The 20,582-nt window shown below is 41.0% G+C and overlaps 1 protein-coding gene across 1 annotated transcript in view; it reads left to right on the forward strand.

The window, feature by feature from the left end:
- Positions 1-242: 242 nt before the first annotated feature.
- Positions 243-20,582, forward strand: part of LZTS3 (leucine zipper tumor suppressor family member 3) — a 95,849-nt gene continuing 75,509 nt past the window's right edge. The window contains exon 1 of the mRNA XM_063457598.1: positions 243-532. The gene's annotated coding sequence lies outside the window, so the exon portion shown is untranslated. The remainder of the gene's footprint in view (positions 533-20,582) is intronic.

Raw genomic sequence — 20,582 nt, forward strand, 5'->3', positions numbered from 1 at the left:
TGGAGTCGATATAAAGGGCAGTTTTGAAATTATTTTTAATGGGGGGGGGGGGGGAGGAGGTGATATTTCATAATGTAAGGTACCACAGGTGTGAAGATGCTGGGATTTGGGAGGTGTGCCCAGAGATGCCAGTTTGGGCTGGTTTGTGGGAGGAGTGCAGTGTATGTCACAGTGACTGACTGGTGCCCTCAGGGGCACTTCTGGGAGAGTATCTGTGTACACTGCCAGGCTGCACACTGCCCCTCCTCTCTCCAGATGAAGCAATTCCTGTCTGAGCAGAGGGAAAGGATGGAGGGGGCTGCCAGGTGAGGAGGAGGACAGCCTGAGTGTCTCTCCATGCCCCACCACCTAGTCCACTGCTGCTGGGGGGCCCACTGAGGGGCTTAAAGGAACACCCAGCCCAGGGCTTGTCAGAAAGATCTGCCCTCTCCATCCTGGTGTTACTGGACCTCTCTATCTGCTCACCCAATGCTTTGCTCCCACCCCAGGCTGCTAACAGGAAGATGCCAGCTAGAAGCCCAAGGATAGAGAAGTAAGTGTGTGGCCCCCAGCTCCCTCCCAGGGGGGGCTGCCTTGGTGTGGCCCCAGATGTTGCGAGCCAGGGATGTTCTGGTGGCTGGGTTTACAGGGATGGTGGAGAAGCTTTACTGCAGTGCAGCAAACGGCGAGCAGCTCCCCAGGATGATGTCATCTCCACCCATGGGTGGCACGGCTGGCTGGGAGGGAGTATGGCAGACTGAGGGTTGTGGGAGTTGCAATCCAGCCACATCTGGAAAGAATGACGGGCAGGCTGGATTTGCTCGCCGGCTGTATTAATGCCATGCATGTAGAGCTTTCTTAACCCTGTGATGGCTGGGGAGAATCCTTGCTAGGATTTTGGAAGGGGGTGGGGGAAGAGTGCAGGTGTTTTTTGTTTTTTTTTTCTGCTGAGCCGAAGAGCTCACTATCGATTGGCAGGGAATATGCAATGCAGGTCCCAATCTTTTGCTGTTTTAGACATTTTAGGTTCTGTATATCACTCCATATGCTCTTTTATCCTGTGTGTTGGTGTTTGTATCGATATATTAGCAGTTATTCACCCATGTAGATCACAGCTCCCAGAACCACCATATCCACAATGTATCATCTGAGCTGATTAAACCTTAAACGGAATGCCTGTCCGTCTGTCAGTGATACAGATTTCACATGGTAGTAATATATCATGTCTGCAGATATATTGTAACATTATATCTACAGATAGCCCATAGTATTAACATCATATCTTACAGCGAGCCCATAGTATTAACATTATATCTACAGATAGCCCATAGTATTAACATTATATCCTACAGATAGCCCATAATATTAACATTATATCCTACAGATAGCCCATAGTATTAACATTATATCTACAAATAGCCCATAGTATTAACATTATATCTACAGATAGCCCATAATATTAACATTATATCCGACAGATATTCCATAGTATTAACATTATATCCTACAGATAGCCCATAGTATTAACATTATATCCTACAGATAGCCCATAGTATTAACATTATATCTACAAATAGCCCATAGTATTAACATTATATCTACAGATAGCCCATAATATTAACATTATATCATACAGATAGCCAATAGTATTAACATTATATCCTACAGATAGCCAATAGTATTAACATTATATCCTACAGATAGCCCATAGTATTAACATTTTATCCTACAGATAGCCCATAGTATTAACATTATATCTACAGATAGCCCATAATATTAACATTATATCCTACATATATCCCATAATATTAACATTATATCCTACAGATAGCCCATAGTATTAACATTATATCTACAGATAGCCCATAGTATTAACATTATATCTACAGATAGCCCATAGTATTAACATTATATCTACAGATAGCCCATAGTATTAACATTATATCCTACAGATAGCCCATAGTATTAACATTATATCTACAGATATTCCATAGTATTAACATTATATCCTACAGATAGCCCATAGTATTAACATTATATCCTACAGATAGCCCATATTATTAACATTATATCCTACAGATAGCCGATAGTATTAACATTATATCTACATATAGCCCATAATATTAACATTATATCTACAGATAGCCGATAGTATTAACATTATATCTACATATAGCCCATAATATTAACATTATATCTACATATAGCGCATAATATTAACATTATATCCTACAGATAGCCCATAGTATTAACATTATATCCTACAGATAGCCCATAGTATTAACATTATATCTACAGATAGCCCATAGTATTAACATTATATCTACAGATAGCCCATAGTATTAACATTATATCTACAGATAGCCCATAGTATTAACATTATATCCTACAGATAGCCCATAGTATTAACATTATATCTACAGATATTCCATAGTATTAACATTATATCCTACAGATAGCCCATAGTATTAACATTATATCCTACAGATAGCCCATATTATTAACATTATATCCTACAGATAGCCGATAGTATTAACATTATATCTACATATAGCCCATAATATTAACATTATATCTACAGATAGCCGATAGTATTAACATTATATCTACATATAGCCCATAATATTAACATTATATCTACATATAGCGCATAATATTAACATTATATCCTACAGATAGCCCATAGTATTAACATTATATCCTACAGATAGCCCATAGTATTAACATTATATCCTACAGATAGCCCATAGTATTAACATTATATCCTACAGATAGCCCATAGTATTAACATTATATCCTACAGATAGCCCATAGTATTACCATTATATCCTACAGATAGCCCATAGTATTAACATTATATCATACAGATAGCCCATAGTATTAACATTATATCCTACAGATAGCCCATAGTATTAACATTATATCTACATATAGCCCATAATATTAACATTATATCATACAGATAGCCCATAATATTAACATTATATCATACAGATAGCCCATAATATTAACATTATATCCTACAGATAGCCCATAGTATCAACATTATATCTACATATAGCCCATAATATTAACATTATATCATACAGATAGCCCATAATATTAACATTATATCATACAGATAGCCCATAGTATTAACATTATATCCTACAGATAGCCCATAGTATTAACATTATATCTACATATAGCCCATAATATTAACATTATATCATACAGATAGCCCATAATATTAACATTATATCATACAGATAGCCCATAGTATTAACATTATATCCTACAGATAGCCCATAGTATTAACATTATATCTACATATAGCCCATAATATTAACATTATATCATACAGATAGCCCATAATATTAACATTATATCATACAGATAGCCCATAATATTAACATTATATCCTACAGATAGCCTATAGTAGTAACATTATATCTACAGATAGCCCACAATGTTAACATTATATCCTACAGATAGCCCCTAGTATTAACATCATATCTTACAGAGAGCCCATAGTATTTATTCAATTATTTATTCAATTGCTGTTTAAACATCTGTATAGACTCTGATAAAACCACCTCTTCAGGCAGAGATTTCTACATCCTTCTGGTTCTTGCTGTAAAAAAACTTTATTTTGCCTTAGACTTAATCTCCTTTCCTCAAGTCTAAATACGTGACCTCGTGTCCTCTGTATAGCCCTGTTTATGAATAGATTTCAAGACAATGGTTTCTATTGGCCCCGAATATAATTGTATAATGCTATCATATCCTCTCTAAGGCACCGTTTTTCCAAATAAGAGATTTAACTTTATTAAACTCTCTTCAAAACTAAAATGCTCCATTTCTTTTATCAATTTTTTAGCTCACCTCTGCACGTTTTCTAGTGCCATAATATCCTTCTTTAGAACAGGTGACCAAAATTGCACAGAATATTTAAGGTGTGGTCTTACCAGCAATTTATAAAGAGGCAAAATTAAATTTTCATCCTGAGAATGAATGCCCCTATTTATACATGACAATATCTTACTGGCCTTCGCAACTGCTAATTGACATTGCATATTGTTGCCTAGTGTATTGTCTATAACAATTCCCAAATCCTTCTCATGTTTTGTTATCCCTGATTCACTACCATTTAGGGTGTAAGTTGTTTGTGCATTCTTTACCCCAAAGTGCATAACTTTGCATCTTTCTACATTAACTTTTATCTGCCATTTGAGTGCCTAGTCCCCCAATCTTTCTAAATCCCTCTGCAGCAAAGCAATACCCTGCTCACATTGTATTACTTTACAGAGTTTTGTGTCATCCGCTAATACTGAAACATGGCTTTTAAGATAATTTATAAATGTGTTTAATAGAAGCGTTCCGAGAACAGAACCCTGAGGGACACCCATACCAGTTTTGTTTAGCTTAAAAATGTACCATTAAGGACAACTTTCTATACTCTATCTTTAAGCCAATGATCTACCCAAGAACAAGAATCTCATCTAGGCCAATTTATGTTAGTTTGAACACTAACCTAATGTGAAGACCGTATCAAACGCCTTAGCAAAATCCAAGTTGATCACATCCACTGCAACACCCTGATCTATACTTTCACTTACCTCTCTGTATAATACAATTAGGTTAGTTTGACATGACCTATGTTTCATAAAATCATGCTGATTACTGCTCCTCCCAATGAATTCTTGAATATTCTCCCTTAATAACCATTCATATACTTTCCCACTCACAGAAGTTAAGCACACAGGTCTATAATTTCCAGGCAAAGTTTTTAAACCCTTCTTAATTATTGGAACCACATCTTCCTTCCTACAATTCCTAAAACAAAATAATCTTTAAAGATTAAATACAGAGGTTCAGTTATTTCCACACTTAGCTCCTTGTACTCGTGGATGAATACCATCAGGCCCCGGATTGCAGCAATCATATGCATATCTCGTACCATAGGATCCTCTTTAATATATACTGAGGAAAAATTGTTACATAAAATGTCTACCTTTTCCTGGTCTTTATTAATTAACACACCCATCTCTGTTTTCAGTGTACATACACTTTCTTTTTTTTTTCTTTTTATTATTTACCTTAAAAAAATGTAGGGGCTGGTTTTGCTTTCTTTGTCTCTTAATTACAAATTTTCTAGCTTAGCCATTCTAATTGCCTTTCTGTTTGCATTGTTGGGTTGCCTCTAATTTGTCTGCTTTAAATGTCCTTTTCTTAATTTTAATCTATGGTTTGTTTGTTTATTTTATATTTATTACCTATACTGAGAAATGTACCTGTTTAATATTTGTTTGAAGATATTCCATTTATCCTCAGTGGTTTTTTTTCACATTAGAGTTTATGCCAGTCAATATATTGTAAAGCTGCCCTTATCTTATTAAAATTGGGCCTTTTAAAATGATATGTTTTAGTATACCCGATGTGCTTTTGCTTTGTTGAGTTTATTTCCAAAGACACCATAATGTGATCACTATTTCCCAAGAGCTCTCCTGCTTGAAAGTTGGTCAAAAGATCAACCCTGTTTGTTATAACCAGATCCAGACAAGCACGACAAGCGCCGATGTTCCTCGGCACTGGTTTGGGCTCTGCCCCCGCTCTCGCATGAGTATTTCCCCAATATTAAAAAATTGTATAATGCTTTCCTGTTGGGTTCTACATGACGCTGGATGTCCTTAATGCATAGCATGTCTGGTAGACAGCCACTAGAGGTGGAGTTAACCCTTTGAATGGTAATTATTACAGTTTATTTAAAACTGCATTAATTACCGTTGAAGGGTTAAGGGATTTGGGACACTACGCCCAGACCACTTCAATAAGCTGAAGAGGTCTGGGTGCCTATAGTATCCCTTTAACCCCTTAAGGACCAAACTTCTGGAATAAAAGGGAATCATGACGTGTCAGACATGTCATGTGTACTTAAGGGGTTAAGCATGTGAGTGTTTGCTACAACGTATCTTCCTATGGAAAAGCTGTTTTGCATCATAAATATTTTCTTTCATTTATGCTGATCTGCAAACCCATGCTGGAAGAATTCAAGATCGCTACTTTGTCTGAATGAGGAAATTTTTTTGTTTTTTTGTTTTGTTTTTACTTACTACTACTGTGTCATTCACCAGATAATGGGACACTATAGCATTATAAATACAAATACGTATTCCTAACGCTATAGTGCTTTAGTAACTGTGTAGGTGACCAGGCCAGTGCTGCCAGGGTTAAAAAAAAAAAAGTATTTTACATACCTTTCAGCCCTTGCTGTGCTGGTCTCATCGGGGAAGCTTCGCCTTTTTGGCTGAGATCATCGATGATGGGAAAGCGTTGGAAGACTAGTGCACATGCGCGGAAAAATGCATCACTGTACCAATGATCATTTTAATTAAATAGTAGCCGTTTTCACTGCTATTTTACAGAATCGCCTCTATTGGCTGTCATAGAGGCAAGTTAACCCTGCAAAGAAAACATTGTCATTCCTGCAGAATGGCAAAACATTTAACTGCAGGGTTAAAACGGGGGGCACATGGCACCCAGACCACTTGGTACCTATAGTGTTCCACTAGCACTTCAAGAGAATTTACTGAAGTCAGAGAGCTGTCAATGTTGGGGTACAAATATCTGTATTCTGCTTTTCCTTTCTTTGCATGGTTTGAAAAAAAATCCTGCACCTGCCATAATGAACAAAATTAAACATTCTATGAATATCTTACTGTAATGTCCCTTTAAAATATGTTTAACCATTTCAAGAGAGCTCTGTTATATACACCTTATGTTACCCTGCTTCATGTAATTATTTCTAGGTGCTAAATCTTGCTTAATGCTTTGAATACCAGATGGAAATTCTGGTAATAAAATGGGAAATAACATTTTTCAAAACGTAGAGCAGCACAAATTGTTGGCATTCTTTGGCTGTAGTGCATGAACAGATAAGCTTGTTCAGTTATTTTGTTGCTTATCTCTTTAACTACATAGAACACAGTATCCTGAGCTAGCATAGGGGGACACATATGGTTTTGACAATAGGGCTCTTAGCAAGATATTTTGCATGTACTATTAAAGGTTCTGTGACTGATTACTGATACATATCTTTGTGATTCTTCACTGGATCTTTTGGTGGGCTGACAGCATGACCTGAATTTGTCTCATACCATTATTGTGTGTCAGCAGAGTCCTCGGAAACAGATTAGATTAACCATGCATATTCCATATGTACATTTAAGGCATCACCATGGAAACGGCGAGTTTTAAACGTCTACTTGGCTTTCGGCGAAGTAGTAATATGGCTGCATTCATGAAAACACAGCTACATTACATGAAATTAACGAGAATGATGTTAAAAACATACCACTAAGGGGTGACGTTAGGGTAAAGCTTGGCTCGGTGGGTGTTAAGGGTAAGGTAAGGCTTGGGTGGTGCTTAGGGAGATATTTGACTTTAGGGCCGGTTAGTGAATGTGAAGGTGATCTGTAGACTTACAGGTAGTTAGGTGGGTTCAGGATTATTTCTGTGTGGTGTGTATCCAGACTTGTACTGTGTATCCCACAATTATAAAAGGTGCAATAACACTACAGTGGGCAACATTACATCATCACTCTATAACAATGTTTGAAAGGCAATATTTACAAATAGATTTGACTTCATAGTTTAGTTTAATAGACACAGATGTTATACGTAGGTGAAATTATACATCACTATCACAAGCGTGGGAACACACATATATCACCAGCTTTTCCCAAGGTAATGCTAAATCTTACTGAAGAATCTAGTTGACTACCAAGTCTTACCTAGCGTGGTGTTCAACGTTGAATCTTAAAGGAATACTGTAGGCATTGTCACTCCTTCATCTCATTGAAGTGGCTTGAAAACCATTTAAAGGAACACTACAGCATTAGGAATACAAATATGTTTTCCTAATGCTATAGTGTTCTACTCACTATTTAGACTATCGCCCCATGGGGGTTAAAAAAAGCAGATTTTCTTACCTTATATCCTGTGAAATGCAGGTCCCTGTGTTGCTGCCCCACCTACTTATCTGAGATCATCAATCCTGATGATCTCAGCCAGTTGGGTGGCTAGTGTGCATGCACGGCAAATCACAAAGCTTTGACCAATCAGCATTTCATCATTGAGATGCATTAAATCAGTGGAGCCCAGGTTGTTCCTCTAATGACTATCCGAGTGACAGCCACTAAAGGTGGTCATAAACAGCAATGCAAACACAGTGTTTTTTCAGAAAAGCCAGCCTTTACAATGCTCAGCCTACAGGAACTGGCCAAATACAGTGAGGGAAAAAAGTATTTGATCCCCTGCTGATTTTGAATGTTTGTCCACTGAGAAAGAAATGATCAGTCTATAATTTTAATGGTCGGTGTATTTTAACAGTGAGAGGCATGTCAAAAAAGTTATACATTGATTTGCATGTTAATGAGTGAAACAATTATTTGATCCCTTATCAATTTAGCAAGATTTCTGGCTCCTAGGTGTCTTTTATACAGGTAACGAGCTGAGATTGGGAACACTCTCGTAACCCCTTTGTGACCGGGCCACTTTTCAAATTTCTTACCGTTTAGGACCAGGGCTGTTTTTACATTTCTGCGGTGTTTGTGTTTAGCTGTAATTTTCCTCTTACTCATATACAGTTTTTTTCACCATTAAATGGTCTTTCTAAAGATTACAATTATTTTATTCATATCATATAATTTACTATAAAAAATAAAAAAATATGATAAAAAAATGAAAAAAAAACAACTTTTTCGAACTTTTATCCCCAAAATCTGTTACACACCTGCCAAAAAAAAAAAACACCCGTGCTAAATAGTTTCTACATTTTGCCCTGAGTTCAGAAATACCCAATGTTAACATGTTCTTAGCTTTTTTTTTTTGGAACGTTATAGGGCAATAAGTACAAGTAGCACTTTGCTATTTCCAAACCATTTGTTTGGAACGCAAGTTACATTGTAACACTGATATCTGTCAGTAATCCCTGAATAACCCTTCACATGTATATATTTTTTCAAAAGAAGACAACCTAAGGTATTAAACTTGCGGTATTTTGACTCTTTTCCTGCAACCATTTTACCACCAACCGATGCCAAATTAAAAAAGAAATAAAAACAAATTGGTGATTTTTTTGACATACCGTATATACTCGAGTATAAGCCGACCCGAATATAAGCCGAGGCCCCTAATTTCATCCAAAAAAACTGGGAAAACTTATTGACTCGAGTATAAGACTAGGGTGGGAAATGCAGCAGCTACTGGTAAATTTCTAAATAAAATTAGATCCTAAAAAAAATATATTAATTGAATATTTATTTACAGTGTGTGTATAATGAATGCAGTGTGTGCGTATGTGTGTGTGTATGAGTGCAGCGTGTGTGTATGAGTGCAGTGTGTGTATGAGTGCAGTGTGTGTGTGCATGAATGCAGTGTGTGAATGCAGTGTGTGCAGGGCCGGTGCAAGGATGTTTGCCGCCGTAGGCAAAAAAATTTTTGCCGCCCCCTCCCCCATATGTCCTGACTTCCCCTCCTCCTCCCTCAGTGGTCCTTACCTCCCCACCCCCGTGTTCCTTCACCCCCCCCCAGTGGTCCTGACTCACCCCTCCCCTAGTGGTCCTTACCCTCCCCTCCCCTAGTGGTCCTTACTTCCCCCTCCCCTCCCATAGTGGTCCTTATCCCACCCCCTCCCTCTCATAGTGGCCCTTATCCCCCTTCTCCCTCCCATAATGTTCCTTATCCCCCCCCCCATCCCTCCCATAGTGGTCCATATACCCCCCCCTCCCTCCCATAGTGGTCCTTATACCCCCCTCCCTCCCATAGTGGTCCTTATACCCCCCTCCCTCCCATAGTGGTCCTTATCCCACCCCCTCCCATAGTGGTCCTTATACCCCCCTCCCTCCCATAGTGGTCCTTATACCCCCCTCCCTCCAATAGTGGTCCTTATCCCCCCCCCCCTCCCTCCCATAGTGGTCCTTATACCCCCCCTCCCTCCCATAGTGGTCCTTATCCCCCTTTTTTTTGTTATTAATTTTTTTTTTTATTATTATTTTTTTTAATTTTATTTATATATTTATTTGTTTTCGTCCCCCCTCCCTGCTTGATATATGGCAGGGAGGGGGGCTCCTTCCCTGGTGGTCCAGTGGCAGTTCAGTGGGGGGGAGAGGGGGGCTGTCAGAGCTGTACTTACCTGTTCTGCAGCTCCTGTCAGCTCTCTCCTCCTCTGCGCCGTCCGTGCAGCTCCTTCTATCAGCTCACACTGTAAGTCTCGCGAGAGCCGCGGCTCTCGCGAGACTTACACTGGGAGCTGACCGAGGTGCTGAATGGACGGCGCGGAGGAGGAGAGAGCTGACAGGAGCTGCAGAACAGGTAAGTTACAGCTCTGCCAGCCCCCCTCTCCCCCAGTCTGTATTATGGCAATGCAAATTGCCATAATACAGACAGTGACTCGAGTATAAGCCGAGTTGGGGTTTTTCAGCCCAAAAAATGGGCTGAAAAACTCGGCTTATACTCGAGTATATACGGTACATAGCAATTTAAGAATACATGTACAGAGAACTTTAAGGGATACTGCCACAGAACACGTGTGTTCAGCAACATCTCCAGAGTACAGTGATACCCACCATGTACAGGTGTGGCGGCTAAAAGACCTTATTTGGAGGGTGTGCATTTTCCAGTTTTCCAACTTGGAATTTTCACAGCTGGTCATCATGCACCCATGTCCTATTTGGCACATTTTTGAAGCCGACCAATGTAATTTATCCCCACAAAACCATATATTTCAAATGGTGGTATTTTAACACTTTCCATGCACTAATTCTACCACCAGTCTTTGTCAAACCTTTGGGTAGTCGTTTTCTGTGTTATTTTTCTCTCACATTGTACTTTAGGCATGAATTCTCAGTTCCAGTTATGTGTTACTGACAAAGAACACCCAAATACGTGTTCAGCAACATCTCTCGAGTACAACAGTGCCCTCAATGTACAGGTTTTGTGGGTTTTTGCAAACGTACAGGGGTCAAATGTAGGGCTTTTCCATGTTTGCACATTGATATTTGCCAGATTGGTTTGCTGGGCCTATGTTGTCTTTGAGACCGTATAGCAGCCCAGGAATGAAAATTAACCCCATCATGGCATACCATTTGCAAAAGAAGACAACCCAAGGTATTGCTAATGGGGTATGTTGAGTCTTTTTTAGTAGCCACTTAGTCACAAACACTGGCCAAAGTTAGCGTTCATACCGTATATACTCGAGTATAAGCCGACCCGAATATAAAACTGGGAAAACTTATTGACTCGAGTATAAGACTAGGGTGGGAAATGCAGCAGCTACTGGTAAATTTCTAAATAAAATTAGATCCTAAAAAAATTATATTAATTGAATATTTATTTACAGTGTGTGTATATAATGAATGCAGTGTGTGCGTATGAGTGCAGTGCGTGTATGAGTGCAGTGAGTGTATGAGTGCAGTGCATGTATGAGTGCAGTGTGTGTGTATGAGTGCAGTGTGTGTGCGTATATATTAATTGAATATTTATTTCCAGTGTGTGTATATAATGAATGCAGTGTGTGTGTGTATGAGTGCAGTGTGTATGAGTGCAGTGTGTATGAGTGAAGTGTGTATGAGTGCAGTGTGTATGAGTGCAGTGTGTATGAGTGCAGTGTGTGTATGAATGCAGTGTGTGTATGAATGCAGTGTGTGTGAGTGCAGTGTGTGTATGAATGCAGTGTGTGTGAGTGCAGTGTGTATGAGTGCAGTGTGTGTGAGTGCAGTGTGTGTGAGTGCAGTGTGTGTATATGAATGAAGTGTGAGTGTGTGTGATGCAGTGTGTGTTTGTGTATGTGTTGTGGGGGTGGGGGTGGGCATTTAATATATTATTAATTATTATTTTTTTTTATTTTTTTATATTATTATTTTTTTATATTATTTATTATTTAATTATTATTTTTTTTATTTTTTTTATATTATTATTTTTTTTGTATTATTATTTATTATTATTATTATTTTTTTTAATTATATTTTTTTTTTCGTCCCCCCTCCCTGCTTGATATATGGGCATCGTGTGGAGACAACACACAGGTTCTGGGCTCCCTTCTGAATGGTAGGCCCGGGTCCTGCAGCGGGTTTTCATGCAATTCAGGGTGTATAAAAAGGGCATTGGCTTGTACCCCTTGGTGCCAGAGTCATAGGGCACACGGTTGTGTTAGCCTGGAGCCTACTGGGACCGTGGATGTTGGCAGATTGTGCTTTGGCGAATAGGAGCACTGCATGGTCGACCCCAGTATGTGCTAACTACCGTGCGGCGCTGTGTGCATGCAAACAAGCAGTGGCAGCAGAGCCGGACTGGGAACAGCCCTGAAAAAAAATATTCAAGCCTTAGTGTCACATAGTGTGTTTATTTTCTTATATTCACTACAGACAGACCCCCTCCCCTGTCCCATAGTGTTCTTTCCCCCTCCCCCCTCCTGTAGTGTTCTTTCGCCCCCATCCCCTGTCCCAAAGTGTTCCTTCCACTCCCCTCCCCTGTCCCAAAGTGTTCCTTCCCTATGTCCCCGGTGTGTCTCCTACCTTTCTGGTAGCGTGGTTGAGGGGAGTGGACAGCGGTACAGTAGCTTCAGTTTCCTGTACCTGGTTGGACTGACAGGAAGTGCTCTCTCAGTGAGCAATTTCGTTCAGTCCGGCAGGGTACAGGAGACATAAGTTCCTGTACCACAGTGCGCACTACTCCACTCGGCCATGCTACACAGAGTGCCTGACAGGAGGGAGCGCTGTGTGCCCACTTCCTGCCGTCGTGATCGACTGAGAATCAGCCCACCATCGACCGGTCGATCGTGATCGACTAGTTGGGCACCCCAGGGCTAAGGTAACATCCCCAAGGTGTACTTGAAAACCAGAGTAATCTTAATATACCTTTCCTGGTTAAATACTTTGTTATTATTATTGTTTTTTTTTTAAATATATATTTTGAAACAGCAATGTTCTACTTGTACGTATAGCCCTGTAACTTGCAAACAAAGCTAAGAACATGTTAACATTGGGTATTTCTAAACTCAGGACAAAATTTAGCACGGGTGTTTTTTGGTGGTATTAGATGCGTAACAGATTTTGGAGGTCAAAGTTAGAAAAAGTGTGTTTTAAAATGTTTTTCTTCATCATATTTTATAAAAAAAATTATAGTAAATTATAGGATATGAGGAAAATAATGGTATCTTTAGAAAGAGCATTTACTGGCGAGAAAAACTGTATATAATGTGTGTATGTACAGTAAATGAGTAAGAGGAAAATTACAGCTAAACACAAACACAGCAGAAAAGTAAAAAAACAGCCCTAGTCCCAAACGGTAAGAAAATTGAAAAACGTTCTGGTCACTAAGGGGTTAAATCAACAGCATAAAATGACATTTTATGGGATTTATTTGTAGTAATGTCTAGGGAAGTCACTATTCTGCTTTAGAATGACAATAAACCTTTTGCACCAAGTGAGGTCAATACAGCACTGCTTATTGACGAGTAGAGTGGAAGAAACTTGATTGGCCTGTACCAAGCCCTACCTTCAATCTCATCCTCCTCCTTGCGATGAATTTTAATCATCCAATATCGATGCCCAGCCTTGCTAATTCTATTGTGTGTGAATGGAAGCAGATTCCCTGTATTCGTATGGTAATAAGTTCACTGCTGTTACATTACTGTAATTACTGACACAATACAATACTACACCTAATGAAACAATATTACAGTAACACAGTAAAGGGAGGTTCACTATAATACCTGTATAACTATGTGTAGACCAGAATGTTTCAATATCTCCCAACTCATGTTTTGTATTTTTTATAATCTAGATCAGGGGTTCCCAAACCAGTCCTCAAGTACCCCCTACCAGTCCAGGATTTAGGGATTACCATGTTGTGTCTAAAGTTTTTTTTTCTTTTTCTAAAAACACCTTAGACACAACTGGGCGATCCCTTAAATCCTGGACTGTTAGGGGATACATGAGGACTGGGTTGGGAACCACTGATCTAGATTATACTATTGAAATGATTTTGAGTTTTTACAACCCTCAGAAAAGCATAATTTTTACAGGCTAGTGTTTATATATTGTAATTGTTTATATATACATTAGCTAAAACAAGTTCAGCACTTTATTGTATACATTGGAGTATAAACAATGTCAAGTATATAAAACTGCAACGTTCTAAATGTCTTGAAGGTCCATCCACCAATATTCCTATAACAGATGATAGGAGAACCATTTCACCGTGTCCCTTTAATGGAGATGTTCCATGTGAAAGAACAAACAATTTGAACATTTAGAACTTCCCATTGACTTTCATCTGTTAAAGGGATATTGATATAATGTCCCAGGCAGAGGGCATAAATGATGTGTACCCAGACTGTATCTTGTACCCCAAAATAGCCTCAACTGTTGGATATCTGAAGCCTCTGAGATTTTATTTACTGACAATACATGATCCATCTTCTTATTGACATCAGACACATAAAACATTGGAGGGGCTTCAGTGATACACAGAATTTGACAAAAAGAGAAATATTGTGTGTTCAGGCGCTTAAAAAAGATTGTCGTGGGACAAATATATGAAACTGCTCACCTGGTTCAGAGCCTAGACCCTGGCTCTGAGTTAATTGGTGTGTGTGTCTATAAGGGGACACAAAACCCTATAGATATATAGCATATCCTGTGTAACATATCCTGTGTTCCTGCTATATATCTATAGGGTTTTGTTTCCCCTTATAGACACACACACCAATTAACTCAGAGCCAGGGTCTAGGCTCTGAACCAGGTGAGCAGTTTCATATATTTTGCCTTCCTTATTGATATACATCTGCATACTGCACCAAATTTGGCATTTTATCTCTTAAAGGCACAATGGGATCCTCCTCCAATGTAAGGTTCCGTGTCATCCCAAACACGCCTGTCCAAGTGATCTGAGCCTATCCTGCTAGGCTCAGAACCATGTGAGTGGGTCTATATATTTTTTTATTTCCATCCCACTATTTATTTAAATGTATCACACGATATTGCTTTTTATTTTTATCCCCACCTCCAGGTTATTTAAAGAGCCAAAGAGGGGGGTAAGTTACCTCACTTTGAGCGCTCCACCTATTGACTGGTGTTGGTATATTAAACACCCAGTCTATCACTATATTCTATACACAGAATTTGCAGGTAACATTGTATGATCTATATTTCTGCTGAAACCGCTGCTTATTCCAATATTTCTGCTACTCTATAGCATTGTGAGTGGAGCACAGCGAGCTACTCTGGTGCCCTGGCCTTCATCTCATTTGTATTTTTTATATGACCACTATACAAATATGTGCAAGAAGTGGCAAATCTTCTAGAACCTTTCTCTGAACTTCTGACTCTGAGTGCCAGAGGGGAATGCACTCAAGTACATTGCACAACCATCTGACATTCAGTGATTTAAAATCATTCCATTTACCTGCAGTTATCCTCTATGGCATTTCAACTATTGTCAACCAATGCACAAGGGTTTTTGTCTTTTCCTCAGAAAATAGGTCACCTAAAAATAAGGGGAAAAAATTGAACTCTTATAAAAAAAAAAAAAAAACAGAAGCAGTTGATGTAAAATGTTAAAACTTTTTATAGCAGAACTAAATGGGCAGCGGGATGGAACTAACCTCTGCCTGGTTTCTGCTGCACATTGAGGAGGAAGCCGAAAGGAGCCCCTGATTTCACAACCACTAGACACCAAGGACTGCATGTGTATGTGTATGGCTGTCTGCCTGTAACTGTGTGTGTGTGTTTGTGTGTGTGTGTGTGTGTGTGACTGTCTGCCTGTCTGTACCTGTGTGTGACTGTCTGGCTGCAACTGTGTGTGTGCCACTGCCTGTAACTTTGTGTTTGGCTGTCTGCCTGTAACTGTGTGTGTGTGTGTGTGTGTGTGTGTGGCTGTCTGCCTGTGAATGTCTGTTTGTGACTGTCTGCCTGTAACTTTGTGTGTGTGTAAAGTTTGTGTGTATGTGTATGTGTGTGTGTGTGTGTGTGTGTTTAGCTGTCTGCCTGTGAATATCCGTGACTGGCTATAACTGTGTGTGTGCGTGACCATATGCCTGTAACATTGTGTGTGACTATCTGCCTGTCATTGTGTGTGACTATCTGCCTGTCATTGTGTGTGACAGTCTGCCTGTGACTGTGTGCATGTGACTGTATTTGACAGTGTATGTGTATAACTGTGTGCATGTGGTTGTGTGTCGGACTGTGGGACTGTGCTTTTGACTCTGCATTTACACATGAGCTTACATGCATTTTTAAAAATTTGAATTAAATACCCATCACAAATATCACACACAGTCAATACACACATACATCGGACACAGCCAACACATAGCATTCATATCACACACGGTGGTGTATTTTGAATCTGTGCTGCCCTAGGAACTCGGGCACCCCTAATTTACATTTGCCCCGCCCCTTCCTGTCAATGCCACACCTCTTCCTGTTAAAGACTAACACACACTCTGACTGACAGAAACACACTCTCAGATACACTGACATACACAATCACTGATTTGACACAATCTGAAAGAAACACACAGTCACTGACTGACAGACATATACTGACAGACACACACAATCACTGATAGACACAAACACACTCACTGACATACACACAATGATGCAGACATACACAATCACTCACTGACAGACACACACACAATGACAGGCATACACAATCACTCAGATACACACACACATTCACTGACAGACACACTAACTCACTCACAGACACACACAATCACTCACTCAGACACACAGGCTCCCTCACAGATGCACACACACACACTCACAGACACATACAATCACTCAGACACAAACACACATTCACTGACAGAAACACACTCACTGACAGACACACACTGACAGACACACACACACACACACACACAGTCACTCAGACACACAGGCTCCCTTACAGACACACAGAATCACTCAGACACACACTGACAGACAGACATGCACTCACTCACAAACACTCACACTCACAGACACATACTGACAGACATACACACATTCACTGACAGACACACTCACAGATTTGACACAATTTGACAGACACACAATCACTAACTCACAGAGACATACTGACAGACACACATAATCACTGACATACACGCACTCACTCACTGACAGACACCCACACACTGACAGGCATACACACACACACATTCACTGACAGACACACTCACTCACTCACAGACACACGCAATCACTCAGACACACATGCTCCCTCAAAGACACACACACACTCACAGACACACACAATTACTCAGACACAAACACACATTCACTGACAGACACACACTCACGCACAGACACACGGCAAATACAGAACTGATCACACACAGCCATCACACCTATCACACACAGATAACAAACACACATACAAACATTACATGATATTATTATTATAGATTTGATAGAGTGGAGCTCTGTTATACAAAATATACATTAATTTGTTTTTTTTATTGTTGTGGAACTCTGACATACTCATGCATTGCACATTACTGTGAGTTTTATTGTTGTGGAGTTCTTTGATAAAACTGATACACACTACATAGTACTGTGAGGGCTTTTTTTTTTTTTTTTTACTGTGTAGCTCAGTGTTAAATGAATAAATCGTCCATTACTGTCAGCTTTTATTCCACGGATGTCAAGTTACATAAGGAAAACCTAGAGCTCCAAAGCAAAACGACTCATACTATTATTTGACAGAGACATATAATCCTTAGTCTGCCCCTCTGTAATGTTGGGGAGGCAGTCTGGCACCGCTGGCCTGCACCTCGGTTGGCTGCAGACAATGAGTAGTCGTCTCCTGAGCTCTGGCCAAACCACGGTTACCATAGCAAACTCTGACATTGGAAGTGTCTGAGCTCACGAGACAGTTACTCATGGTCTGCATCCAGCGGAGGTGCAGACCAGATTCCCAGCAAACTGGACCACCAGAGATCAGCATGCCCTCTTCCATGCAAGGTAACACCTGTGACCTGGAAATGAATATTTGTTTTTTTAATAATTATTAATCTAATACACCTATACACCTAAACACCTATACAAACACTACACCCTCAGTGGCGTACACATGACCCATGGGGCCCCGGTGCGAAAATTGATCAGTGGACCCCCCTCAAACTGCTATGTTTCACTGAGGGTTAATCGAGCCTCTAGTGGCTGTCTCATTGACAGCCGCTAGAAGAGCTTTCTCAATTCTAAGACACTGAACGTCCATAGGAAAGCATTGAGTAATGCTTTCCTATGGGCGGTTTGAATGCGCGCGTGGCTCTTGCCGCGCATGCGCATTTGGAGCTGAGAGGCGGGGGATCCCCAGCGCCAAGGGAGTCCGGTGCTGGAGAAAGGTAAGTGCTGAAGACAAACACACATTCTCATGAACAGACGCATACACACTAACTAACACATCAAGCAGGGAGGGGGGACGAAAATAAATAACATCAAAATTGAAATAATATATAAAATAATAAATATATTAAAATAATAATAATATAAAAAAATGATAATAATAATATAAAAAATAATAATAAAAATGCCCACCCCCCACCAAGGCTCTGCATCACATACACACACTGCATTCATACACACACTGCACTCATACACACACTGCACTCATACATACACACACTGCATTCATTACATACACACTGTAAATAAATATTCAATTAATATAATTTTTTGAGATCTAATTTTATTTAGAAATTTACCAGTAGCTGCTGCATTTCCCACCCTAGTCTTATACTCGAGTCAATAAGTTTTCCCATTTTTTGGGAGTAAAATTAGGGGTCTCGACTTATATTTGGGTCGACTTATACTCGAGTATATACAGTATATCCAGGATAGAGAGGAGGGATTGTGATGTCACTGTGGGAATGTTTTGTTTGTATTGTCTTTGATTGGCTAATATCCAATATGTGTCCCATTGTTCCATCAGGTTCCCTAGGGGAGTGTCCACCTGGTGGACACTTGCATAAATACCGGGCAGGTAGCCCTCAATAAACCAGACCTACTTGCACCTTTCTTGAAGCCTTGGCTCATGCTTGGGGGTAGGGATACCTACACTCTGGGGATAGCTATAATCACTTACTCTCCAGAGTAAGCTCTTGTAAGAGCTTGATTTGTTCCTGCTACGCTCTCTGAATTTAGGAGAGGTTCACCACTGAGAGCTGGATCCTGGTCATTGATCCAGGGTGGGTGAGAGACGGCGAGACTCCGGCACAGCTGCCTCGCTAGAAGTGGGGTCTGCAGTGCTGATGGTGTCGGTTGGAGTGCTCTGAGTCCTCGGCAAGCACTAGGAGCATCGATTGGCGGAGGTACTTAGTCGGAGTGCCAGCGGTCCGTCACATTTGGTGGCAGCGGCGGGATGGCGTCCTAGTGCGAGGACCAGCAGCTCGGAGACACCGGTAACGTGTAGAGTTACGTATTTATAATTGAGGGCAACGCTAGCACTTGTGCAGTGCCCCTGTCTATAGAGGAACTCAAGAAAATAGAGCGACCTAGCGACCGTGCAGCGTCCCCATGTGAAGAGGAGTTCCTCTGGAGATTGCAGCAACACTTGGCCCAGAAGGATGGGCCTGTATCAGAGGAGGGCATACTGGACTGGAGAGATGCCACTCGGAAGGAGCTGTGGTATGAGGCCTTAGAGGAGGTACAGCGGCGGCGGAGAGAGAGTCTTCCCAGTGACGAACCTGCGGTCACCTTTCCTGGGGGAGCAACCCCTGGATGAGTGGGTAATGGAACTGTGGGACCTGATTTGGAAGGAGTTGTAGCTGGATGGAGCTTACTGGGCACTAAAGTGGTACGCCACCCAGCGCAACCCCTGGATGACTAACCACAATCTGCCGGAAGGAGAGGGTTATAATGGGCCGGGCTTACTGTGGGAGGCCTTTGAGGAGGGCAATGACTTTGGATGCCCCGCAGAATGTCGGCTCTGGGACATCAACGAAACTCTGCTGGATCTTCCCCGAGTGGACAACCTGGGGCCAGACCTGATTCATCTGGTCACAATGGAATGGGAGCTGGAGCAGAGCTACCAACATCTGTTCAGGTTAGCACAGCAACCAAGTATACTACCAGGAGTAGGGACAGTCGGTCCTGCTCCCCAGCGGCAGTATACTTTGCAGGAAGAGGAGACAACCGGTCTCCCTCCCCGGCTGCGGCCTGAGTTCCAGGAGGAGGTGATGGTCGATCCCTCCACCATACAGCAGCCAGCATCCTGGGGAGTGGAGGGGAGGCAACCGGCCTCCCTCTCCAACAGCAGCCAGAGGTACCAGAGGTGAGGGACCTCATAGACTTGGCCTGGGAAGACCCACAGATGGCAGGCGGAGATGGGACCGAGGTCTCTCAGCCGGCCCTACAGGGATGCTGGGCAGCCTGCCCAGATCCCCAGCAGCAGTATACTTTGCCGGGAGAGGAGACAACCGGTCTCTCTCCCCAGCGGCGGCCTGAGTTCCAGGAGGAGGTGATGGTCGATCCCTCCACCTTACAGCAACCAGCGTCCTGGGGAGTGGGGGCAACCGGCCTCCCCCTCCAACAGCAGCCGGAGATACCGGGAGAGGGGGAAGACA

The sequence above is a fragment of the Pelobates fuscus genome, chromosome 6, assembly GCF_036172605.1.
Source record: "Pelobates fuscus isolate aPelFus1 chromosome 6, aPelFus1.pri, whole genome shotgun sequence".
NCBI classification, from domain to species: Eukaryota; Metazoa; Chordata; class Amphibia; order Anura; family Pelobatidae; genus Pelobates; species Pelobates fuscus.